Source organism: Camelus dromedarius, chromosome 27 (assembly GCF_036321535.1).
Source record: "Camelus dromedarius isolate mCamDro1 chromosome 27, mCamDro1.pat, whole genome shotgun sequence".
NCBI lineage: Eukaryota > Metazoa > Chordata > Mammalia > Artiodactyla > Camelidae > Camelus > Camelus dromedarius.
The window spans coordinates 24,731,043-24,757,271 of record NC_087462.1 but is presented as its reverse complement, the minus strand read 5'-3'; positions in this window follow the sequence as shown (position 1 = coordinate 24,757,271).

Below are 26,229 nucleotides of genomic sequence, written 5' to 3'. Positions count from 1 at the left end.
TGAGGTGTAGGCAAGACCCATCGGGGTGGGGGGAGTGCTGATCGGCTGGGGTGAGAGGTTCAGGATCGTGTCCCGGAGGTGGCGCTGTCCTGGGTGATGAGATGGTTTCAGGTTGGCCTCAGCAGAGGCTGGCTGAAGTGGTGTGGCAGGAAGGCCACTGGCCATATGGATGGGCCACCCCTCTGGGTGCTGACCCCTCCCTGGGGCTGGCAGTGGCAGGGTGGGTCAGTGAGTGGGGGTACAAGGTGGTCGAGCTGGATGGGCAGCCCTCCCGGGCTGGTGGAAGGACACTGTGTTGGGTCTAGGGCTTTTTCTGTCCAGCAGCCATCTCCCTCTTCTCCCAGGGGCAATGCCCGGAGGCCTGTGGGAACCTGCCTGCCTCCCACCTCCACCCTCAGACCGTTGCCCTCAGGAGCTGCAGTGTGAGGCCACGGTAGGCCCGTCCACCAAGTTGGTCCAGCTGTATTGAATGGGGATGTCTGGGAGGAGATGCTTTCTTTCTTTTTGAACTTGAATTTGGAAAGATGAAGGCCTGAAACTATGAGTAGTGCCATGAGGAGGCTGAAAGCAAAGCCATGAAGAGTGGACTGGAGGAAGGAATAGAGAGACTAGAGGAACAGGAGATGCTTTGAGCCCCCAAATCCAGCTGCCCCGAAGATAATTTGTTGAGCTGTATGTTTAAAATCTCCAGGGGTAGGTTGGACTTCAGGAGAGATGAACCAGCAGCTCAGTGGTATTCTGCTGAGGGCTCTGAATCCCTTCTGCTTTTCAGCTCCCGTGGTGTTGGCATCGGCCTCCAACTGGCTCTCTTCTTGGTACAGTGGCTGCCGGCAGCAACAGGGGTCATGCCCTTTCTCATTTTTCCCAGAGGTTTCTGTAAACTGGGGGAGCATCTTTCCTGGGGGAACCCCAGCAAGCATCTTAGCCTCTCACTGGCCTGACTTGGCTCGTGTGCCTCTCCTTGGACCAATCCTTGTTGTCAAAGGGTTGACCAATAGGGGTCCAACCTGAAGCTGGAAAGTTTGGGGATCTGTTAGGAAGGCAAGGATATACCCTGGGGAGGCAGCCAGCACCCACGTACTGCAGTCAGCCTTGGGGTGTTGATCCCACAGCGGACCTGGCTTCCAGTGCAGCCCTAAGTGACTCCTCACTGCATCACTGGGCCTTCTGCCCCCTCTTCCTACACGCTGGGCTCGTGGCTCAGACTGGGCGTGTCTGGGCTTCTCTCTCCTCTGGGTCAGAGTCTTTGGGTCTGACTCTGGTTACAGGAGAGAGTAGGGGCCAAGCTGGGGCTGGAGGGGGCAGCCCACTCAGAGTGAGGCTTAGAGAAGTCAGCAGGGTGAGTAGAGTGACAAGGCGGGGAGTTGATCACCTGGTATGCCCCATCTTCAAGGAATTTCGTTCAGAGACACGAGCTGCACGCACAGTCTGGGAGCAGGCGATCTGGAGCTGGAGCTGTGTCGCTGCCGTATCTACTGAACAATCTAACCCCCACGCGATGCGCCACGCATACGACTGAATCCGTCTGTTGAGGTCTGAATGACTCATATCATCGAGGCTTTGTTCTGATGGGATGAAATTACTAACCACGGCTTAACTGATATAGATCAAAGTGTAACTTATCTGTCAAAGGTCCCTCGGCCCCATCAACTCAAGTCACTGGTCAGGGAGGGGCCACTGACGGTGACTGTGGAGGGTGGGGCTGAGACTCAGCCAGGCGGCTGTCTCCTCCCAGAATCGAACTCCCCCCAGTGGCTGAGCCTCTTCCTGGGAGAGATGTCCTTGAGCCGGGTGTGCATCTGTAACTGAGCCGTGTCTGGTAGGGGTCTCCTGCCTGAGACCCCCAGCAGGGAGGGAGGAGGGAGACCCTGGGAGTGAGTCCGAGGGCAGAGGGAGGGGATCCTGCCCTCGGGATCACAGCCTGGGGGTCTGTGTGCCTCAGAGGTGTGCAGAGTCATAAGCAGAGGTGAGTTCGCCACTCTGAAGCCCCCCTTTGGGCTAGGGCTGCGCTTGTATCAACCCCCTACCCCAGCCCGCCAGGGCTTTGCTATTGGACAAGGGACATCAGCGTTCACCTGGGCGGCGTGACTGGGGGCTGCCTCCTCCAGCACCTTGCGCACCGCTTCCCACCCAGTCTCTGCTCTGGGCCCCCAGCCAGGACACCAGGGCTTCTGCCTGGATGCTCTGGACATGGCGTGAGTCGGGGCCAGAGGAGCGGTGGGGCGCGAAAGCAGGGCAGAGCACAGGTAGGAGGTGGGGGGGCTGCTGGGGGCGCTGCTGGGGGCCGAGCAAGGCCTGGAGGAGGTGAGATTCTGGGTGTGATGTGAAGCCATGGAAGGCTTTCCTGAAAAAGCCTCTTGGCTGAGGAGTAATTTACAGGCTCTGGGTTCAGAGGGCCTAGGGGATGGCCAGCACGTCCTGGGGCCCTCACTGGGGAGTGAGGCGTTGCTGGGCAACCTGGCCCTGGCCCCGTGCCCCCCGTTTCCTCGCCTGCAGACTGGAAAGATGACAGTCTTCCTCAGGGGCTGGTGTGGGGGATAGAAGGACCTGCACTCCGTGGAGAGTGCACGGGGCTGGGCCGCTTCTCCTAAACTCAGGGTGCTTCATCGTCTGAGAGGTGGAGGCCAAACACCGAGGCTGCTCTCAGGGTGTCTCCAACATGGGCTGTGAGGGGCACCCGACTTGGCTTTCAGAAATGGGGAGGTTATTCCACAGTGCGATGTCAGTTAGAGACACCTCCCTCCTCCCCCGTCTCACAAGGATAGACCAAGTGCAAAGTCACACAGCAAAGGCCCCAGGCACTGGCCGCGGTGTGCGAGGGGCGTTCGGTGGGACGGAGCTGGGAATGCGAGGGTTCCGAGAAATCACAGAACAGAGGCACAGGCCGTGGACTCTCGCGGGGTGGAGGCCGTGGGCGGAGGAATCTGAACTCAGCCCCTTCCCTCTAAAGCCCTAAACGTGATGAACAAACATGCGAGTAGTTGTAAATCTCACTACTGTTCGGAGGAAAGCAATATGGGGACAAAGGGGAGAGGTGGAAGCCTGAGAGGTGAGGCCAGGGTCAGTGGGTGGTCAGGGAGCATCTGGGTGGGGTGGAGGTGGATGGCCTGGCCCCCTGGCAGGAGCCACCAAGGCCATGCAGACTCAGGCTGGGTGGTGGCAGGCACCCAGGGCCCCCCCTACTGCTGGGAGCCTCCGTGGGTCACAAGCAGCTGGAAGGCTGGCTTCTCCCCATCCTGCATGCACCCCCTGCTTCTCCCAACTTGGCTTCCAAGTCAGAATCATTATTTAATCCTCCTTGACTCCACAAATGGGGCATAGGCCTCAGCATAAACGCCGTCTGTGCATTTGGGTCTCAGAACCGTTTTCTGTCAGGTTAGGGCCAGGGTTTGAGCTGGGATTTAGCATCCAGGAGGTGGTCTTGTCCAGTGACTTTGCCCCCAGGGCTGAGGATGTCTCCCTCAGTTTGGTCCTGGCCTGCTTGCTTTTCCAGAGCCCATCCGCCTGCCTGCTCCCCAGTGAGGTCGGGAGGGTCCTTGGGTTTCAAGGTCATTAGGTGGGACAAGGCCTCCGAGCTGTGCCGGCAATAGCTTTGGGGGTTGCCGTGGCTTCTGATAGTACCAGCGAGTGGAATAACACTTCCTGGGGCTCTTCCATTTGTGCCGTTATATTTGGTGCTCACACTGGTCCGCGCATTCATGTTCCCATTTTACAGATGAGGGAGCTGAGGCTCAGAGGAAGAGGGCCCTTGGACAGGCCACCACAACCCAGGAGCGGTGGTCAGGCTGGGTGTGGGGCTGCTGCTGGTTGGCCCCCCCGATGGCCCGGCCATCCCCGGCTGTGTCCCGGCTCTAAGCGCGGGGCCGCTGGGAAGGCTGTCAGGCGTCCAGCCTCGGGAGTGGTGATGGAGCTGTGATGGAGCCGCGTCCCAGGCCCGCTGTGCCCAGAGCCTCTAATTGCTGGGAGCCGGCAACCCGAAGGACAGGACGGTGATTGCAGACCTGGCGGAGTGTCCTATTCTTTTGGATGTTGTTTTTTTTCCATTGCAATTGAAACAACTTCACTCCTTCTCACGGGGCTGGGGCCCTGGCCTCGAGCAGCTGAGCCGGCCGTGGGAAACTCTGACTCGCTTGGGCTGCCTGGAAGTGTGGTGCTGTCACATCTTCAGCAGCTGGCCCTGCCCCTGGTGACCTCAGGGGTGGGAACTAGCCAAGCCCTGGGCCCTGGGCAGGGGTCCGGGTCTGGCTTCCTGGTCTTGAATTTGCTGCCAAGGCCAGCTGGGTTTCCCATCTCCGCGCCGGGCCACCCAGGGAGAATGCCCAGCTGCTAGTGTCAACTTGACCTAGACTCCCACCCTGGCCAGGGGGCCCAGACTTAGGGAGCGTCAGCCAGAGGCTGGCAGAGGCTGCTGAACCCTTTTCCCTGTCCATCTGGCTCCCATCAGCCAGAACAGAAGGCAAGACCTCAGACAGGAGGGTGGAGAGAGGATGAGGTGCTGGCCTGGTCCAGTCCACCCTGGGCGCAGCGGTCTTAGGCTAGGCTCCTATTCCTGGACGTGGGATGGGTGGCATGGAGACAGGAGCTCTGACTCCTGCCTGGTGCAGCTCAGTGTGGGCATCAGTGAGGATCTGGCCCACTGCTTGCTCTTGGGTGCCCCCTGGCCCTCAGGCTCCCTGGGGTAAGCTGCCCTGTGCTGAGGCTCAGCCACAGCAGGGCCCGGGAGTGTGGGGGATGATGGGGAGGGGACACCCACCTGCCTGGCTGGCTGGAGCTCTGCTGCCAAGAGCCCAGGGAGAATCTCCAAGGGAGCCCCGCACACCCTGAGCCCGCCTCTGCCGTCTCTGGGGTGTTCCAGCCAGATGCTCAGGCCTCCTCTGAGGGCCGGTTTGGAGCAGTCAGGCTTCGGGCAGGAGGCAGGGTCCACTCAGATGGAGCAAGTAGAGGGAGGCAAATGAAGGCGCCCACGGGGGCAGGGGCGCTTTGGGCCATAGCATCCTGGACCAGCAGGACCGAGAGAAGAAGCAATGTTGACCCGGCAACCTTTTTTTTTGAGTGTACCATTCAATGTTATTTTTATTTATTATTTATTTAAAAATTAAAACAAAATCCTTAAATTGAAGTATATGTAGTCAGTTACAATGTGTCAATCTCTGGTGTACGGACTGCATAATGTTTCAGTCATACACATACATACATACATTCATTTTCATATTCTTTTTCATTAACTGGCAACTTTTAATTAAGTAGACTTTTAGCAAGTTTGGATAACCAGTTTCTAAGGGGATAGAGTAGAGAAGCAGCAAATGTGTGTGTGTGATTGTGTGAGTGGGTCTGCGGGATGTGAGAGTGCAGGCCCGGGACACTCTTCCCCAACCCCACACCCCCGACCCCACCGCCCCCCCAGCAGCCCCGTCCTCCTTGATTCTCCTTGATTCAGAGTAAAGGACCGGCACTGGGTCATCTGATTCCTCTGCGTCTTCCCTGGGATCCTGCACGTATGTAGAAGCTCATCTGCAAATATCTATGGAGTAGATGAGTCAATGTATAAAGACGTTAGTAACTGCAGCAAAGAGGGAAAGTGTCGGTCTGATACGTAAGAAAGCAAATAAGAGGAAAGAAGCCAATAAAAGCAGATGAGAGAAATACAAAGGCATTGCGGCGTGGGGCTCATTGGGGCAGGGGCCAGGCATTCCGTCACGCTGGGAAGATCCTGTCGGGTGGACGGTTGATTGGAAGCCTTGCTCGCCTCCTCCTCCGCCTGCCCTGCCTCCTTCATTCTGGTTCCCAGACACGCTGACCTCTTCCCTTCCATCTCCACATGCCAGTACTTTCCTGCTGTTCCCTCTGCATGGAATAGCTTGCCTTGTTGACCTTATAAATTCTCCTTCCTCAAGATCGAGTCAAATGCCTTCTCCTTTGTGAAATACAGCTCCCAGTCCCCACTCGTCTTCTCCGCCGGGCCTGGGACCCCACTGTGAGTGGGACCCAGCCTCCAGCCAGGCGTTTGCCCCAGCCCACTGCCATCGTCTGGTTTTGTGCCCTCCTTTCCCATGAGTTCCTCCCGGGCAGGGGCATCATCTAGTTCTTCTTGGAGAAATTCGACCAGTTTGCTGAATCAAATTGAAGTTTGGATATTTAAAGTCTCAAGTCTTCTAGAAATTTGGCTGATCAGAGAATCATGCCCCAAGGGTCCAGTGTATTTGAAGTTTTCTTTCAAAGGTTTAAGACAAAAGACCCATAAAGGTAGGGAACTGGCTTAAACCATTTCAGAGGAATTTGTCTAACATTAGACCAAGATGCCTTCTAGGAAAGAACTATTTTTCAACAGCAGAGACTTCCTCAACGGTTAAATTGGACATGCTGGAGGCCCAAGGCTGCTCACGTCAATTTTACTTTCTTCCTCTCTCATTTCCTGGCTTTTAAAAGACTCATCCACTGTTGTTTAATTTAAGATAGTTTTCAACCTTCATGCAGTCGAGCTCAGCTGGTACCGACTGGGCTGTGCCCTGAGTCAGGCCCGCTCTGGAGGCTGAGCTGGGAGGTGTGTCAGGCCCACTTCCTGTGACGGGGCTGCTCACTCTTGGTGGCAGAAGGGGGCAGGTGGGCACACAGGTGGGCTCAGGGCAGCCCTCAAAGGCCAGGGTGTCTGGGCCTCTGTAGTCTGGGAAGCTGAGGATGGCTGCTGGCTGCAGGCTGATGTGTGCTGTGACTCGGGGAGACAAGGGTTCACAGCCTGGGTCCCAGGCTGCTGGCTGGTTGAGATGGCTGCTCCCCGCTCTGTGCCTTGGTGTCATCATCAGTAAAGAGAGAATGTGATGTGCTTAGCACGGGCTGGCACCAGGCAGGACTCAGGACGCGGGGCTGTGCTTGTTGCAAAGCCATCTGGGATTATGTTACTATGAAAAGGGAGGCACGATGGCCTGAGACGGAAGCCACTGGCCCAGCATGACTCCATAACCCAGCTCAGTCCCACCCACCAGCCCAGCCCTGCTGCCTGGCGGGGTCCAGGGTGTCACCCAAGGTGAAGGGTGGTGTCTGAGGTGTGTCCATGCTTTGGGCTGTCTGTGCTCAGGCCTCAGGGGAGGCTGTGAGGGAATCTAAGTTGGCCCTGAGGGAGGGTGAGGAGGAGGCCAGAGCTGGAGGGGTTTCTGGAGACGAGTTTAGCGCCTGCCACTGGTGTGGTGGGGGTGGGGGTGGGGTGTATCCAAGACCTCCTCTCTGAGGAGCCGCCTGGGGCCTGGGGCTTCTACCTCATCCCTGACCACATTCACTCCCAGGCCCTGGCTGTCTCCTTCCCTCTCCAGAGTCCACACAGAGCTCAGACTCAGCCAGGGGGCCCTGCTGTCCCTGCTGCCCCAGGGTCCCAGGATTCCCATGGAGGGACCCCATGCTGCGCCTGTCTGTCCGTGCTGGGGCTTCGGGGACCGTGGCCTTCCCAAGATAGGCCTCTGAGGGTGGCTGTCAGTGATGGAGAAACTTTTTTGCAGATGGAAGTGCTAATTAAGACATTTGAATGTCTTCCATATTCCTAATTCTTTGTTCTTTCCCTTTATGTAATAGAGAAGAGCTTGCCTCGCTCATTACCAGCTGGTCTAGTAAACATCTAGAGACTTAAGGATATTTTATTTTAATTGCCTGAGTCTCAGGATTATGGAAACAAGACAGTAGGGGGAAGGGCTCTGCAACGAGTCTGGAAAGAAATGCTCTTTGGGAAGTGGTCACTTGGAAGCAAGAGTTCAGGTTCCTTGGATTGTTGGCGAGATTTAGTTTTTGACCTGCACCCAGGAAAGACTGAGACCCATTTGGAGGAACAGATGAGCAGAGCCCGAGCTGCTGCCCGGTGGACGGGAAGGCAGTCAATTAACCACATTTCTCCTTAATAAACGTGGCAAAGCTGCATGAAAATATGTCTTATTTTCTAAGTGGCATGAATCAAAGTCTGGCAAGGGGCCCGAGAGGCAAGAGCTGTTTGCTCTGTGACAGACATGCGCGCAGACTCCGGATGCCGGCTGCGGGTTTAACTCGCACAGGGAGCACGGCCCGCTTTCCAGAACAGGGCTCCCGAGCCAGCCAGCCAGCCAGCCGGGCCCGGGAGCAGTGGTGGGCGGTGGACGCTGGCCGGCAGGCAGGCAGGCCGGCAGGAGGAGAGCAGGGTGAGGCTGACCACCGGGAGGAGCTGCAGGTGAAGCGCAGGCCCGGCCCCAGCTCGGCTGCGCAGAGCCCCGCAGGGCGAGGCCTTGCGGGTGCCTGCCCCAGGCCCAGGGCTCCCCTCACCAGTGTGCCCGAGAGCCCCAGCTTTCCCAGGGCAGGCTGAGGGTGCAAAGGGGCCCAGTGAGAAGGCAGGGGCCCGGCAGCTTCCCCCGTGTCCTCCCAGTGGGCCGCTCCCAGCTCTGAGCCCGGGCTGGAGGAGCAGCCTGCTTTGCTAACACCCAAGGCAGGTCGGGGTGGACGAGACCATCCAGCTTCCCCGGGTCTGGCAGCCAGGGCCCACCCCAGGACCTGGCTCTTGGAAGGTTCTGGTACCTCGGTGAGCAAGCCTGGCATGTTGTTCTCAAAGTGAGCACCCCTAGGATGTCATTGCCTGGCGGAGGGGTGGCACCCCTGCGGCCCTCCGTGGCACCCCCACCCCACCTGCTACACATGCTCCCTGGAGACGTCCTTGGGCCTCTCCGCCCCTCTGCACCCCGCCCTGTGGCTCTAGGAGGGAGGGGTGGCTGGGGCTTGTACCTACACAGCCGTGGGGTTGGGCTGGCCGCCCTGGGAGCCAGGCTGAGGAGGCGGGACAGAGAGGATGCTGCCCGCGTGGGGGAAGGCTGCCCCCCTCCACCCCCACAGATGGCCTTTCTCTCCGCTTAGTGGGGAGAGTGCCTGCTTGGCCTTATTAAAGACTGGGACCCACCATAAATGCTAATTCCGCCCCCTTCACCCGCAGCGTGTGCGGTGATGGTGGAGGGAAAGCCATTAGGCCGAGCACTTTCCGGGCTGGGGAAGCGCTGGGCTCATTAGGGAAGCCAAGCCCGCCCTAGGGCTCTAATGAGCTGTGAAAACCCCTCAGGACTGGGGATGCTCACAGACAGGGTGCCCTCAGACTCCCAGAGGAGAGGTTTCTGCCTGATGTTGGAGTCCACAGGCCAAGGCACCTGATGGGAAGGCAGCTGACAAGCCAGGGCCTGTCTTCTACAAATCTAAATTGAGTCTTGGGGACAAAGTTCTCCCACAGAGGAGGTTCCCCTGTCCTGGGTCTCCCCAGCTTTTGGTGGGGAAGGAGAGATGAGGTGGGTGGGGGTAGGGGCCAGGCTAGGGTCCACCAGGTCCACAGGACAAGGTGGGGCGCTCAGGCATTGGGACTGCGGTACTTGGGTGGGGACATGGATGGCGGCCATTAGGAGTGCAGACGGTGCCTGGCTGGCCAGACTGGGGCTCTGGCCAGTTCCTGGGCCAAGGAGGTGGGTCTACAGGGAGAGAGGTCCTGAATGGAAGTATGTGAGGCCTGTGTTGGTTTATTCTCAGAGACCCATCCCTGATGGGCTTAAGGGGAAACACGAGCCAGCACCGGCAGAGGCAGGCACAACCAGGCCAGGGGTCTGTTCAGGTCAGCCGGGGTCTGTTCCCTGGTCCTTCCCAGCCCCCTGAACTGTCTGCAGCTTCTTCCGCAGGGACGTGCTCCCCACACAGGACCTTGGGAGCTCTGGCTTCTGCTCCTACCTTACTCAGCCCAGTGGGTGGAGAGGCCCTCTTGCTTAGAACTTCTGGGAAATGTCCCAACCATGAAACTCATCCCCTAACTGGAACCACTGGCCATGCCCTTCTTGAGCTGGGGCCGAGGTCAGTCACACTGGGGATTCTCATACGGAAGTCAAGGGGCCATGGGCACTGGCAGACCCAACCCAAAAGTGACCCTTGAGCAGAGACACTCAAACCGCTGCAGAACATCTGGTTCTCCCACCAAAAGCTCACTGCAGGAAGGGACCAAGGTGGCCTATGGGGTAACCAGGCAAGCAGAGGAAGGGTCCCCTTTCTGGAAGGCAGGTATCTACTTTCCAAATGCTGGCAACCTCCTCCCCCACCCCCAGGACAATGGTCCACACCCCTTGGCCCAGGTCAGCATGGTCAGGTGTCTGTGGGACAAGTGGTCTGTCATGTGCTGCCCTGTGTGTATACATAATAACTGGTGGCCGGTCTCCCACTCCCAGGCACACCTGTGCCTTCTTGTTTCTGAGCTCATGGGCCCTCCATGGGATTTTTCAGCTCGCAGACCCTCTCCTCTCTTTCTGGACACCTTGGCGTCCCTGACACAGCATCCTGCTATGTTTCTTTCTATTCTGTTGACTACTCCCTCTGCCTCTTCCTCCTTTATCTTTAAACTGAGCCTCAGTCCTTGGCTCTCTTTACCTCTCACTTTAAGTCACCGCCAGTCAAAGCTGTCCAGCTGTGACCGTAAGACCACACGTGGGCAGATGACCCTCGACTCTGTATCTCCAGGCCTCAGCTTTGGACTTGCCCGCTTGGCATCTTAGCTTGTCCCAAACTTGAACTTGCTTTCTCCTCTCCTATCTGCTCCTCCTCCTGTCCTCCCCGTGTGAGCAAATCCTTCAGTTGCTCCATCCAGAGACTGGGGACGAGCCTGCACTAGCCACCACTGGGAGCTGGCTGGGGCTGCCAGCCTGGAGCTGAGGGCTGCAGTGTCCCCAGGCTATGCACAGGCATGGCCCACGCAGACTCGCCCTGGGGTGGAGCTGCGGAGGGCGTCCCTCCTGGTTCCTATTATCTTACTGGCACCTCCAGAGGCCTCTGAGGAAGGGGATTCTGAGTGCAAGCAGCTGGAACAGGAGAAAGGAGTCCACAGGGTTAGTGGCTTCTTGGTCTCCAGGCAAGGAAATACTGATTTCGAGGTGCTGACGCTTCCCTTGGCCTTGTCACAGAGGCTGCCGGAGTGTACCAGGGAGTCACCCGGGACACGGCTCTGCATAACTGCCCACAGCCAAACAGGCTGCAAGTGCTGTTCTTCTTGCCTCTCAGATGGATCTCAAACCTTCACCCTCTCCACTACGACCTCTGGACCAAGCCATCCCTCTCTCTCTGTTGGACTCTGCAGGGGCTGCGAACTCATCTCCCTGTATCTCCTTCAGCAGCGAGCACAGTCCCTGGCACCTGGCAGGTGTGTCACGGAGGGACAGAACTGCCCTCTGGGTGACAGTGGGCCCAGGGGACAAGCTTTGCTGCTTCTTTTTAATGCATTGTACTTATTTACTTATTTTTTTATTTTTTAAATTTTCAAATTTTTAATTTTTTTTTTAGTGGGGAGGGAATTAGGTTTACTTATGTATTTATTTTTCAGAGGAGGCACTGGGGATTGAGCCCAGGACCTCGTGTACGCTAAGCGTGCGCTCTGCCACTTGAGCTACACCCTCCCCCCGAGCTTTGCTTCTAAAAGTATATTTCGTGCCCCTTGATGGTGGGGATTATTGCTACTATTTTTAGCTTATTGGGAAGAAAAATAACAATTTCTTGTTATTAAAACTAGAGAAGAGCTACTGGTTTGTCAGAGCAGGAATCACAGTTAGTGCACTTTGCGTGTCACCTACGGGCCCACCCAGTACGTGGCTGACGGTTGGAGTTATCTCTGCACACGTATTGTCCTGTGCTTTTTCCCTAACTTTTAATTTTGAAATAATTCACAGGAAGTTGCAAAAATTGTGTGTAAGTCCCTTTATAGTCTTGCCTCCCTGAATGGTGACATCTTATATAACCACAGTACCATGTCAAACCCAGGGACCCGACACTGGCATAACATTGTTAACTAGAGTACATACCTTATTCAGTTTTCATCATTTTTAACTTGCAATAATCTCCCTCCCTCCCTCCCTCCCTCTCTCTCTCTCTGTATAGTTCTGTGCAATTTTACACCATGGAGAGATTCAGTACTCACCACCACAATCAAGACACAGAACTATGAGACGCCAGTAGCTGTGGTCTTGGGCATACAAAACAGGCCACCAGGAGGAATCTGCTCCATGTTAGCATTACCAAGAAAAAACCCACAAGCTACAGAGTTCATGCCGATGAAGAGTGGTTCCCACGGAAGAGATTCCTGTAGTAAAGTAATTGCCAAGTCTGCCTGAGAAGGAAATACTCATCTTCATGTTGTTTTCCAGATAACGTTCTCTTCCTTCAGTTACATCATTTGATGCAACGTTCTTTTCCTTCAGTTACATCATTTGATGCATGTCTAGAAGATGTGTGTATGAAAGAGAAAAAATACATGGTAAAAATAGCTTTATCATAATTATAATAGGGGAAAACACCCTATAAAATAAGTAATAATAGCAAATACCTAGTAATGGTGACTATGTGTTTGGCCATAGTAAAACTTAAAAAAATCCATCGTCTGGAGAAAACAGTCTCTTCAGCAAGTGGTGTTGGAAAAGCTGGACAGCTGCATGTAAATCAGTGAAATCGGAACACTCCCTCACATCATACACAAAAGTAAACTCAAAGTGGCTTAAAGATTTAAACATAAGACAGGACACCACAAAACTCTTAGAAGAGAATATAAGCAAAACATTCTCCAACATAAATTGCAGCAGTATTTTCCTAAGTCGGTCTCCAAGGCAAAGAAATAAAAGCAAAAATAAACAAATAGGACCTAAACAAACTGATAAGCTTTTGCACAGCAAAGGAGACCATAAACAAAATGAATAGCCAACCTACAGAATGGGAGAAAATATTTGCAAACGATGTGACTGTCTTAATTTCCAAAATGTATAAATAACCCATAGAATTCAATTACAGAAAACCAAACAATCCAATCAAAAAGTGGGCAGAAGACCTAAATAGACATTTCTCCAAAGAAAAGTTATAGATGGCCAATAGGCACATAAAAATGCTCAACGTTGCTAATTATTAGAGAAATGCAAATCAAAACTACAATGAGATGTCACCTCATGCCAGTCAGAATGACCATCATTAAAAAGTCTACAAATAACAAATGCTGGAGAGGATGTGGAGAAGAGGGAGCCCTTCTACACTGTTGATGGGGATGCAGCTTGGTGCAGCCACTATGGAGGACAGTGTGGAAGTTCCTTAAAAACCAAAAACAGAGTTGCCACATGATCCAGCAATCCCACTCCTGGGCATATATCCAGAGAAAACTCTAATTTGAAAAGACACATGCACTCCAGTGTTCATAGCAGCACTGTTTACAATAGCCAAGACATGGAACCAACCTAATGTCTATCGACAGATGACTGGATAAAGAATATGTGGTGCATATATACACAATGGAATACTACTCAGCCATAAAAAAGAATGAACAAATGCCATTTGCAGCAACACGGATGGACCTGGAGATTATCATACTAAATGAAGTAAATCAGACAGATATCAAATGATATCACCTACATGTGGAATCTAAAAAATGATACGAATGAACTTATTTACAAACCAGAATCTGACTCACAGACATAGAAAATAAAGTATAGTTACCAAAGAGGAAGAGGAGGGAAAGATAAATTAGGAGTTTGGGATTAGCAGATATACACTGCTATACATAAAATAGGTAAACAACAAGGATTTACTGTACAGCACGGGGAACTATATTCAATATCTTATAATAGCCTATAATGGAAAAGAATATGAAAAAGAGTACGTACATACAAATATCTATGCATACGTGTGTGTGTGTGTGTGTGTGTGTATATATATATATATATATATATATATATATATATATATATAGCTGAGTCACTTTGCTGTACACCTAAAACTAACACAACACTGTAAATCAACTATACTTCAAAAAAAAATCCATTGTCACAAATGAACTCCCTTGTGCCACCTCTTTGTATCCATACCCCCTCGCCCTGCCTCTGTCCCTTAGCAAACACTGTCCAAGCATGTGAGGGCTGGGTTGTGCACGAAGTGCGTATTTTGTTTTGTGAGAAACTGACAATTTCCCAGAGTGGCTGTGCCATTTTACATTCTCACCAGCAATGGAAGAGAGATCCAATTTCTCTGCATTCTTGCTAGTATTTGGTATTATCACTTTTTTTTTTTTATTATAGCTGTCTTAATAGGTGCATAGTGATCTCTCATTCTGGTTTTAGTTTGCATTTCCCTAATGGCTAATGGTGTTGAACATTTTTTTCATGCTCTTATTTGCCATCTCTGTCTTTGGTGAAATATCTGTTCATATCTTTTGCCCATTTTGTAATTCAGCTGTTTGTTCTGTTTTTTTATTGTCAAGTTTGTGTGTGTGTGTGTGTGTGTGTGTGTGTATAGTGAAATATACATAACAATAACCAGTAAATGTTTCTTCTTTCTTTTGATGTTTTTTTTGCAGTAGTATAAATTAATATACACCCAGAGATCTATGTAACATGACCATATCAGGGATTAATTAGGGTAAGTGTTGGTAGCTATAATAAACAACTCCCGATTCTCAGTGTTTAAACACAATAAATATTTATTTCTTGCTCACATAAAGCCAAAAATGTGTTGGGTGGTTCTTTTTAGCAGCTTTTGCCAAGTATTGACTGTGGAACCTGAGTACCTTCCATCGAAGGGTCTCCAGAATTTATTACTCGTAGACATTTTAGTGATGCTCATTCTAACTGGTGTGAGATGATACCTCACTGTAGTTTTGATTTGCATTTCTCTGATAATTAGCAATAATGAGCATCTTTTCATGTGCCTATTGGCGATCTGTATGTCTTCGTTGGAGAAATGTCTGTTTAGGTCTTCTGTCCATTTTTTGATTGGGTTTTTTTTTTCCTTTATTTTCCTTCCTTCCTCGCTCTTTCTTTCCCGTTTCTCCCTTCCTTCCTTTCTTTTTGCTTGCTTGCTTGCTTTCTCTTTCTTTCTTTTCCTTTCTTTCTTTCTTCCTTTTTCTTTCTCCCTTCCTTCCTTCATTCCTTCCTTTCTTTTTGCTTGCTTGCTTTCTCTTTCTTTTTCTTTTTCTCTCTCTCTCTCTCTCTTTCTCTCTCTCTCTCTCTCTCTGTAATTGCATTGTGTGAGCTGTTTGTATATTCTAGAAGTTAAGCTGTTGTCTGTTGCATTGTTTGCAAATATTTTTTCCCAGTCCATAAGTTGTCTTTTCATTTTGTTTATGGTTTCCTTTGCCGTGCAAAAGCTTATAAGTTTAATTAAGTCTCATTTGTTTATTTTTGCTTTTATTTATTTTGCCTTGGGAGACCGATCTAGGAAAACATTGCTGTGATTTATGTCAGAGAATGTTTTGCCTATGTTCTCTTCTAGGAGATTTATGGTGTCCTGTCTTATATTTAAGTCTTTAAGCCATTTTGAGTTTACTTTTGCGTGTGGTGTGAGGGAGTGTTCCAGTTTCATTGAATTACATGTGGCTCTGCAGCTTTCCCAACACCACTCGCCCAAGAGGCTGTCTTTTCTCCATTGTGTATTCTTGCCTTCTTTGTCAAAGATTAATTTAGCATAGGTGTGTATGTTTATTTCTGGGCTCTCTATCCTCTTCCATTGATCTATATGTCTGTTTTTGTGCCAGTGCCACGCTGTTTTAATTACTGTAGCTCTGCAGTACTGTCTGAAGTATGGGAGGGTTATGCTTCCAGCTTTATTCTTGTTCTTCAGTACTGCTTTGGGAATTCTGGATCTTTTGTGATTCCACATAAATTTTAGGATTATTTGTTGTAGTTCTATGAAAAATATCATGAGTAATTTGGTAAGGATCACATTAAATCTATAAATTGCTTTGGGTAGTGTGACCTTTTCAACAATATTGATTCTTACAATCCAAGAGCATGGATTATCTTTCCATTTCTTTAAATCATATTTAATTGCCTTTATCAGTGTTCTATAGTTCTCGGCATATAAGTCTTTCACCTCCTCAGTCAGGGTTATTCCTAAGTATTTTACTTTTTTGATGCAATTAAAACTTTTTGTTTTTACTTTCTCTTTCTGATATTTTATTGTTAGTGTAAAGAAATGCAACAGGTTTCTGTGTGTTAATCTTGTAACCTGCTACCTTGCTGAATTTATCAGCTCTAGTAGTCTTTGGGTGGAGTCTTTAGGGTTTTCTATGTATAGTATGTCATCTGCATATAGTGACAGTTTTATCTCTTTCCTTGCAATTTGGATCCCTTTTATTTCTTTTTCTTGTCTGATTGCTATGGCTTTTTAGTATTAGTCATCCTAGTGGATGCATGGTAGTAACTCATTGCTGTTTTATGTTGCATTTCATTTATAAGAATGTTGAACATCTTTTCATGTGCTTATTGGATATTCATGTATCTTCTTTCATGGAATGTCTGTTCAAATATTTTGCCCACTTAAAAATTTGGAACCATTGTAGTAGGTCATTTGTTTCTGTATTATATTGTGGTAAGAGTTCTGCATATATTCTGGATACAAGAGCTTTGTCAGGTAAATGTATTACAAATATTTTCTACTTATCTATGGCTTTTTAAAATTTTTATTAATGGTGTCTTTTGGAGAGCCTATGTTCCTAATTTTTATATATTAATTAAATATTTATTGTTAGTTCTTATTGTATTCTAAGAAATCTTTAAATATCTCAAGGTCATGAAGATTTCCACCAACATATTCTTCTAGAAGTTTTGTGGTTTCTCTTTTTAAATGAACCTAATTCAAAATATGACAATAATTCAGTAAAATATTTTTAGTATAGGTATACTAATGAGAAAATGGAATTTTATTTTTGGGGGGTAACATTTTCACTTCAAAATTATGTATCTTAAAAATTGTGTTTCTTATAAAACTCTGTTGCAAATGTAATCAGTAATGATATTTTACATATTTCATTTTTGACAATGTCTTTTCACATAGACAGATATTGCCAAATACTGATACAATCCATGGGCATATGATTTTTTTCCCATTAAATATTTTCTTTGAGATACAACTCATGTGACATAAAACTCACTATTTTAAAGTGTACAAGTCAGTGGTTTTTAGCTTGTTCACTATTTTGTACAATTATCACCATCATCTAATTCTGGAACACTTCCATCACCCCCAAAGAGAAACCATGTGCTTATTAGTGATCAGTCTCAATTTTCTCCTCTTCTCATCTCCTCGCAACTATTAATCTTCTTTCTGTCTTGATTAGCTTACCTATTCCGGACATTTCATATAAGTAGAATCATATAGTATGTGGCTTTTAATGTCTGGCCTCTTTCACTTAGGATAATGTTTTCAAAGTTAATCCAAGTTCTATCATGTAAAAGTACTTCATTCCTTTTTATGGCTGAATAATATTCCTTTGTGTGGATGTGCCATGTATTGCTTATCAATTCATCAGCTGCTGGATATTTGTTTTTTCCCAACTTTTTGGCAATTGTGTATAATACTTCTATGAACATTCATGTACAAATTTTTGTGTAAGCATGTTTTAAGTTTTCTTTGGTACATTCCTGAAAAATATTGCTGTGTTTTATATCAAAGAGTGTTCTGCCTGTGTTTTCCTCCAGGAGTTTTATAGTAACTGGTCTTACATTTAGGTCTTTAATCCATTTTGAGTTAATTTTTGTATATAGTATTAGAGAATGTTCTAATTTCATTCTTTTACAAGTAGCTGTCCAGTTTTCCCACCACCACTTATTGAAGAGACTATTTTTTTCTCCATTGTATATTCTTGCCTCCTTTGTTGTAGATTAATTGGCCATAAGTGTATGGATTTGTCTCTGGGCTTTCTATCCTGTTCCATTGATCTATATGTCTGTTTTGTGCCAGTACCATACTGTTTGGATTACTGCAGCTTTGTAGTATAGTCTGGAGTCATGGAGCATGATTCCACCAGCTCTGTTCTTCTTTCTCAGGATTGTTTTGACTATTTGGGGTCTTTTGTGTTTCTATACAAATTAAATTTTTTTTGTTCCAGTTCTGTGAAAAGTATCATTGGTAATAATCAGAGATTGCATTAAATCTATATATTGCCTTGGGTAGTATGGTCATTTTAACAATATTGATTCTTCCAATTCAAGAACACAGTATATCTTTCCATTTGTTTATGTCATCTTCAATTTTTTTTTATCAATGTCTTATAGTTTTTGGAGTACAGATCCTTTACCTCCTTAGGTAGGTTTATTCTTAAGTATTTTATTCTTTTTGATGTGATGGTAAATGGGATTGTTTCCTTAATTTCTTTTTCTGATATTTTGTTGTTAGTGTATAGAAATGCAACTGACTTCTGTATATTAACTTTGTATCCTGCAACTTTACCAAATTCGTTCAAGAGCTCTGGTAGTTTTCTGGTGGCCTCTTAGGGTTTTCTATGTATAGCATCATGTCATCTGCAAACAGTGACAGTTTTACTTCTTCCTTTCAAATTTTGATTCCTTTTTAAATTTTTCTTCTCTGATTGTTGTGGCTAGGACTTCCAAAATCATACTGAATAAAAGTATTGAGAGTGGGCATCCTTGTCTTGTTCCTGATCTTAGAGGAACTGCTTTCAGCTTTTCACCATTGAGTACGTTAGCTGTGGGTTTGTCATATGTGTCTTTCATTGTGTTGAGGTACGTTCCATCTATGCCCAGTTTCTGAAGATCTTTTTTAAAATCATAAATGGATGTTGAATTGTATCAAAAGCTTCTTCTGCATCTACTGAGATGATCATATGATTTTTATTCTACAATTTGTTAATGTGGGGTATCACATTAATTGATCTGCAGATATTGAAAAATCCTGGCATCCCTGGCATAAATCCCACTTGATCACAGTGTGTGAGCCTTTTAGTGTATTACTAGAGTCAGTTTGCTAGTTTTTTGTTGAGGATTTTTGCAACTATGTTCATTGTGTGTAATTTTCTTTTTTTGTGGTGTCTTTGGTTTTGGTATCAGGTGGCCTCATAGAATGTGTTTGGAATTGTTCCTTCCTTTGCAATTTTTTTGGGATAGTTTCAGAAGGATAGATGTTAACTTGTCTCTGAATGTTTGGTAGAATTCACTTGTGAAGCCATCTGGTCCTGGACTTCTGTTTGTTGGGAGTTTTAAAATTACTGTTTCAATTTCAGTACTGGAAATTGGTCTGTTCATATTTTCTATGTCTTCCTGGTTCAGTCTTGAGAGATAATACCTTTCTAAGAATTTATCCATTTCTTCTAGGTTGTCCATTTTATTGGTGTATAGTTGCTCATAGTGGTCTCTCTTGATCCTTTGTATTTCTGTGGTGTTGGTTGTAATGTCTCCTGTTTTATTTCTGATTTTATTACTTTGAGCCCTCTTCCTTTTTTTTTTCTTGATGAGTCTGGCTAAAGGTTTATCAATTTTGTGTTTCTTTTCAAAGAACCAGCTTTTAATTTCATTGATCTTTTCTTTTTTACTTTTTCCTTTCTTTCTTTCTTCTTCTTTTTTTTTTTTTTTTTTTTTTTTTTTTTTAGTTTCTATTTCATTTATTTCTGCACTGGTCTTTATGATTTCTTTCCTTCTACTAACTTTGGGTTTTATTTGTTCTCCTTTCTATAGTTGCTTTAAGTGTAAGTTAGATTGTTTATCTGAGATTGTTCTTGTTCTGAGATAAGCTTGTGTTGCTATAAACTTCCCTCTTAGAACAGCTTTTGCTGTATCCCAGAGGTTTTGGATCATCGTGTTTTTGTTTTCATTTCTCAGCCTTGGAGAGAGAAGTGGCCCCCAGTAGGAGACATCCTATCTGTCCCAGCAGTGCACTCCCCTCTCATCACCCAAGGGCCACGGGCTAGCTGGTCCCAAGGTAGCATCTGGCTTGCTTCTGCGGACTTGATCTGTAGGCTGCAGGACTGTAGATATTTTGCTTCTGGTGTCTTGCCTTCTGATGGGTGAGGCTAGTCTCGAGGCTTGTGCAGGCGTTCTGGCAGAAGGGGCTGGTGGGTGGATCTGCGTCTTGGCTCTCTGGTGGGCAGGGCCATGTCTAGGGTCATGTCTAGAAGCGGCTGTGGGCTCGGGAAGTCTTTAGGCCACTTGTCTCCTGATGGGTGGAGCTGTGCTCCTGCACAGTTTGTTGTTTGGCTTGAGTCGCCCCAGTTCTGGAGCCTACGGGCTGTTGGGGTGTGCCAGGCCCTTGTGCCAAGATGTCAGCTTCCAAGAGAGCTCACACAGATGAATGGTCCCGGACATGTTTACTGCCAGTGTCTATGTCCCCAGGGTGAGCCACAGCTGCCCCCTGACTCCCCAGGAGACTGTCTAGGTCAGCAGATAGGTCTGGCCCAGGCTTCTATCAAATTACTGCTTTCACCCTTTGTCCTTGTGCACGTGAGATTTTGTGTGTGCCCTTTAAGAGGGAAGCCTCTATTTCCCCCAGTGCTATGGGGCTCCTGCCATCAAGCCCCACTGGCCCTCAAAGCTAAGTCTTCTGGGGGTTCCTCTTCCTGGTACTGGACCTCCAGGTTGGGGAGCCTGAGGTGGGGCTCAGAGCTCTTACTCCTGTGGGAGAACCTTTGCAATATAATTATTCTCCAGTTTTGGGGTTGCTTACCGAGGGAGTATATGACTTGATTATATTGCAAGTCCATCCCTCCTACCAATCTCATTGTGGGTCCTTCCTTATGTCTTTAGTTGTAGAAGATCTTTTCTGGTAGGTTCCGGTCTTCTTCATCAATGCTTGTTCCAGAGTAAGTTGTGTTTTGGCATGCTCGTGAGATGGGGTGAGCTTAGGGTCCTTCTACTCGGCCATTCTGGCTGACCCCTGCAGTCTGTATCTATTGAAAACAAATCTGCACATAAGTAGATCTGCTCAATTCAAGCCCAGGTTGTTCAAGGGTTAGCTGTATGTTGAATTTGAAGATCAATTTGGGGAGTTTTGACAGCTTCACAATACCGAATCTTCTGATTTCATGAACATAGTATATATTTCCATTAATTTAAGTCATATATATATATATATATATGGTGGTGAGGAAGATCTAACTGGCTTTATTAAGTGATTCAGGAATCAGGCAGCATACCATCTAGTAAATAGAAGGGTGCTGGAGGGTTTGCTCAAATGGAAAGTTTTATAGGCAGACGGAGGGTGGGCAAGGAAGTATTAGCAGGAAGAAAGAAAGAAAGAAAAAAGTAAGAAAGAAAGAAAAAAAGAAAGAAAGGAAGGAAGGAAGGAAGGAAGAAAGAAAGAAAGAAAAGATTGATTCAGGCCAGTCCATCTTCTTTTGGAGGGAAGAGAGCAGCAGAGGTCTATATCATGCAGATTACCTCACTAGTGTGGTCCTGAAATTTCATATTACCTGTTCAAAATTCACATTCCTGGGAGTGGTCAAAACTGCAGTCTTGGTTTGCTGTCCTGGGGGCAAATGACTCCATTTGGGCTTTTTTTTTTTTTTTTTTAAAACATGTTAATTATACCTTTAAAAAAAAATCAGTGTTTCCCCAACTTTAACATATGAAGGAAGATTTCCTTTAATTTCTGTCAGTAATGTTTTATAATTTTCAATATGGAGTTCTTAGGTATCTTTTGTTAAATGTGTTTCTATGTATTCAATATTTTTTCATGCTATTGTAAGTCAAAATTTTTTTTACAAATTATAATCCAATTTTTATTGCTGGTATATAGAAATGTGATTATTTTTGTTTTTAACCTTGTATCTGTGACTTTTCTGAATTCATTTATTAATTTTAGTAATCTTTTGTAGATTCTTTAGGATTATCTCTGTAGACAAGCACATTTTTAATGCACAAAGGCAATTTTACTGACTTCCTTCCAATCTTTTTGCCTTTTGTTTACTTTTCATGCTTTATTGAAATATACAGGACCTCCAGCACAATGTTCAATAGAAGTTGTGTGAGTGGCATTCAGTATATCACCACTTAGTATGATAACAATTGTAGTTTTTTCATGAATGTCATTTACCAAATTGAGGAAGTCCATTTCTAATTCCTAGTTTGCTGTGCATTTTGATCATAAATTGGTGTTAAGTTTTGTCAGATTCTTTTCCTGCATCTATTAGAATGGCTATATGATTTTTTCTCATTTATTTCATTAACAGGATGAATTATAAATTAGTTTTTGAATGCTGAGTTTGCGTTTCTTAGAATCCACTTGGCCAAGATTTATTATCATTTTTACATATTGCAGGATTCTACTTATTAATATTTTACTGAGGATTTTTTTTTCATCTACGTATGTAAGATCGGTAATTTTTCTTCATCAATTATTTGATAGGATTCACCAGTGAAATCATTTAGACCTGCAGTTTGTGAGAAGTTTTTGGTCATAGTTACTTAATAAATTTAGGCTCCAAAGCTGGGTGCCATCAATTTCTTCCCTTTCTCTGTACATGCCTCTACGTGCATCTCCCTCTCTTGATGCTGGGGTGGCCTTAAGACTGACTTTGACAACAGAATATGGGAAAGTAATGCTGTGTCAGTTCTAGATCCCTTAAGAGCCACAGCTCATGCTTTCCCTCTTGAAGTCAACCACAATGTGAAAAACATGACTACGCGGAGACCACACTGCTTAGAGGAAGCTCAAGAGGAGAGCTCGTCTGAGGGAGCATTGAGGTACCAGACATGTGAGTAATGTGTTCATGGACCTTCCAGCCTGGCCCAGCTGCCAGTGGAAAGCAGCAGAGTGAGTCATCCCAGCCAATACCATCTGGAGGAGAAGAATCACCTAACTGAGGTCAATTAATTTAGCAGCAACAAAATGATTGTTATTTTTGTCATTTGAAGTTGCTAAGCTTTGGGATTGGTTATGAAGCAATAGGATACTGAAAAGTAGGGCTATTCATGTTCTCTTCTTTTTTGTGTGTCACTTTGGCAAATTGTGTGTTTCAAGAAGTTTCTCCACTTCATCTAAATTGTTGAGTTTATTGTTATAAAGTTGTTTATAATATTTCCTTATTCTTTCAATGTTTGTAGGGGTCTCTCGTGATATATTCTCTTTTATTTTGGATATTTTGTAAGTTGTTCTCTTTTTCTTCATTAGTCTTGCTGGGTTTAAAAAAATATTAGTCATTTCAAAGAGCTATTTTTTGGCTTTTATTATTTTTTCTATTTGCTTTTTTTAATTTAATTGATTTGGCTCTTTATTGTTTTTTCCCTTCTACTCACTGGGATCAATATGGGATTAATATGTTCTTTTTTTAGATTACTAAGGTATATGTTTAAACTACTGATTTTTGATCTGTTTTTTTTTCTATTATAGACATTTAGAATTGTATATTTCCTTGTAAGCAGTGCTTTAACCTAATCCCATAAAATGTGTTATTTTTTGTTTTCATTATCATTCAGTTAAAATATTTTCAAATTTCCCTACTGATTTTTTGGTCATGAGTTATTTAGAAGAATATTTTTTGTTTTCCAAATATTTGGGACGATTTTTAGATGTCTTATTGTTCTTGGCTTTTAACCTAATTCCATCGTGCTCAGGAAATAAACTCTGTAAGACTTTAATCTTTTGCAATTTATTGGGACTTATTTAGTGACTTAGCGTATGGTCTATTTTTGTAAACATGTGCACTTGAAAAAAATGTGTATTTTAAAAATTTTCAGTGAGATATTCTGCAAATGTCAATTAGATTAAGATTGTTGATAATGTTGTTCAGATCTTTTATATCCTTACTACTTTTTGTCTCCTCATTCTGTAAATTACTGAGGTAGAGATGTTAAAATCTCCAGTTACGCTCAGGGAATTATTTATTTCTCTCTTTCCTCTCTTTTTGCTTTATGAATTTTGAAACTCAGTTATTAGGTGCAAAGTTAAGATACTAATGACTTCCTGCTGAGTTAACCCTTTTGCCATTATGAAATACCCCCCTTTACCTGTGCAAATACCCTCTGTTGAAGTCCACTTTGTCTTATTTTAATATAACCATACCAGTTTCTTATTTTTTTACCATTTTCATCTTTTTCCATGCTTTTACCTTCAATCTACGTCATTATATTTCACATTCATACAGTTGGGCATTGCTTTGAAGAATCTATTCTGTCAATCATTTTCTTTTAATTAGTGTCAGATTAGTTTTACTAAATTATGTAGTGGGTTTTAAGCCTAATATCTAGTTACTTATTTTACATTTATCCCATCTGCTTACTGTTCCTCTTCCTCTTTTGTAAACGTCTTTTGGACTAATTGAATATATTGTATTTTTATAATCTCCTCTATTGGTACCTAAGCTAGTCCTTTTTTTTTATTTTTATTTTTTACTAATTGCTTTAGGGATTACCATATGTGCTGTTAACTTATCACAGCCTAATTATAATTAATACTGTTTTACGTCACACATTATTAGCCACATTTCACAAATATAAGAGACAAACAGCAGTATAACTTCACTTTCCTCTCCATCTTCTGTGCTATTGCCGTAATTTTAATTATATGCATAGTATAAATCTCAACTTACAATGCCATTTTGCTTCAGATGGACATTTGTCTTTTAAGAAAATTAAGGGAAAGGCTAGTGCATTAAATGTACATGTTTATCATTTTCAGTGTTTGTCATTTCTTCCTGTAGATCTGTTTCCATCTGGTGTCATTTCTCTTTAGCCTAAGAACTCTATTTAGTAATTCTCATAGTGCAAGTCTGCTGGTAAGCAATTCTTGCAACTTTTTAAAATCTGAACTGTCTTTTCTTTATTTCACCCTCATTTTTAAAGGATATTTTTGCTGGATTTAAAATTCTTAGATTACAGTTTTTTCTTTCTTCACTTCAGTATTATTCTGTGACCTTCTAGTGTCTTTGTGTCATTGTTCCTACCTACTCATTCTGTCATTTTGCCCTGGTTGCTTTCAAAGTTTTCTCTTATCTTTGATTTTCAGCAGTTTAATTACAATGTACTTACTTGTGGTTTTCATTGTATTTATCCTACTTGGGGGTTCATTTAGTTTCTCAGATTGGCAAGTTGATGTTTTTCACTACATTTGCGAAAATTTCAACCATTTTTTCAAAAATTTGTTCTTTCCCAATTCTCTCTCTGCTTTCCTCTAGGACTGGAATTGGACTTATGTTAAACTACTTAATGTTGTCCTACAGGTCACCGAGACTCTGTTCATATTTTAAAAATTTTTTAAATCTTTTTTCTTCAGAGTGGAAATTTTTGTGAATCTGTTTCTAGTTCATTGGCTCTTTCTCTTGCCATCTTAAATTTACTTTTAAGCCAATCCAGTAAATTTTTGATTCTAACATTTTCCTCTCAGTTATAAAATTTCCATTTGTTTCTTTTTCATAATTTCTGTTTCTCTGTGGACAGTTCTTAGACGTTCGCTTATTAGGACCACACTTTTCTTTAACATATTTCTAACAGCTTTTAAGAATCCTTGTGTGCTGATTCTAACATCTGGGTCATCTCAGGATCTGTTTCTACCAACTGCTTTTTTTTCTTGATTATGAGCCATATTTTCTTGCTTCTTTGCATGCCTAGTAATTTTTTAATGTACCCCTGGATATTGTAAATTATACATTTTAAGGAGTCTGGCTTATTTTTCCTTCCTGTAAGAAGTTTTGAGTGTTGTTCTGGCAGACAATTCACTTACTGGAAGCTCTCCTTGGTTCTGTCAAGGTTTGGTTTGAGGCTCTGCTAAGGCAGGGTTGTGGTTGCTATACTTATGTATTGCTGTGTCACAAATTACCCCCAAATTAGCACTTTAAAACAACAAAATTTATTATCACCCCATTTCTGCGGATCAGGAATCTGAGAGTCACTTGACTTGGTGGTTCTGGCTCAGGGTCTCTCATGAGGTTGCAGTCAAGCTGTCATGTGGGGCTGTAGTCATCTGAGGCTTGACCATCGCTGCAAAATATGCTTTCAAGATCCCTTGTGTGCTGATTGGCAGACTTCTACCCATTGCTGGCTATGACAGAGGCTTCTGTCTGTCTTACTTGGGTTTCTCCACGCAGGAGACTAGACAAATGTATGAAAAAAAGGAGGTGAGAATCCCTGGCGACCGTCTGGGAGGCTGGCTCCTAGCTGCTATAAGGGTCTAGAGAAGCACGCACTTACTCTCGGGAAGGATTTCTCAGCCTTGACACTATTGACGTTTCGGGCTGGGAAACGCTTTGCTGTGGGGACTATCTTGTGTGCTGTTAAGATGTTTAGCAACAACATTCCTGGTCTCTACACACTAGATGGCAGTACGTCCCATCCTGACAGTGAAAAAGGTCTGCAGAATTGCCAAACGGCCTTTTGGGGGAGGGCCCAAATCACCTCTCCCCTCCAATGGGGAACCACTTCTCTAGGACATGATCCTTATTCATGCCATGTGGGATCTCAGATGAATGTCTTAATGAGGTCTCTTTAATCTAATTGGGCTGGAACTCCAATGACTCCTAGC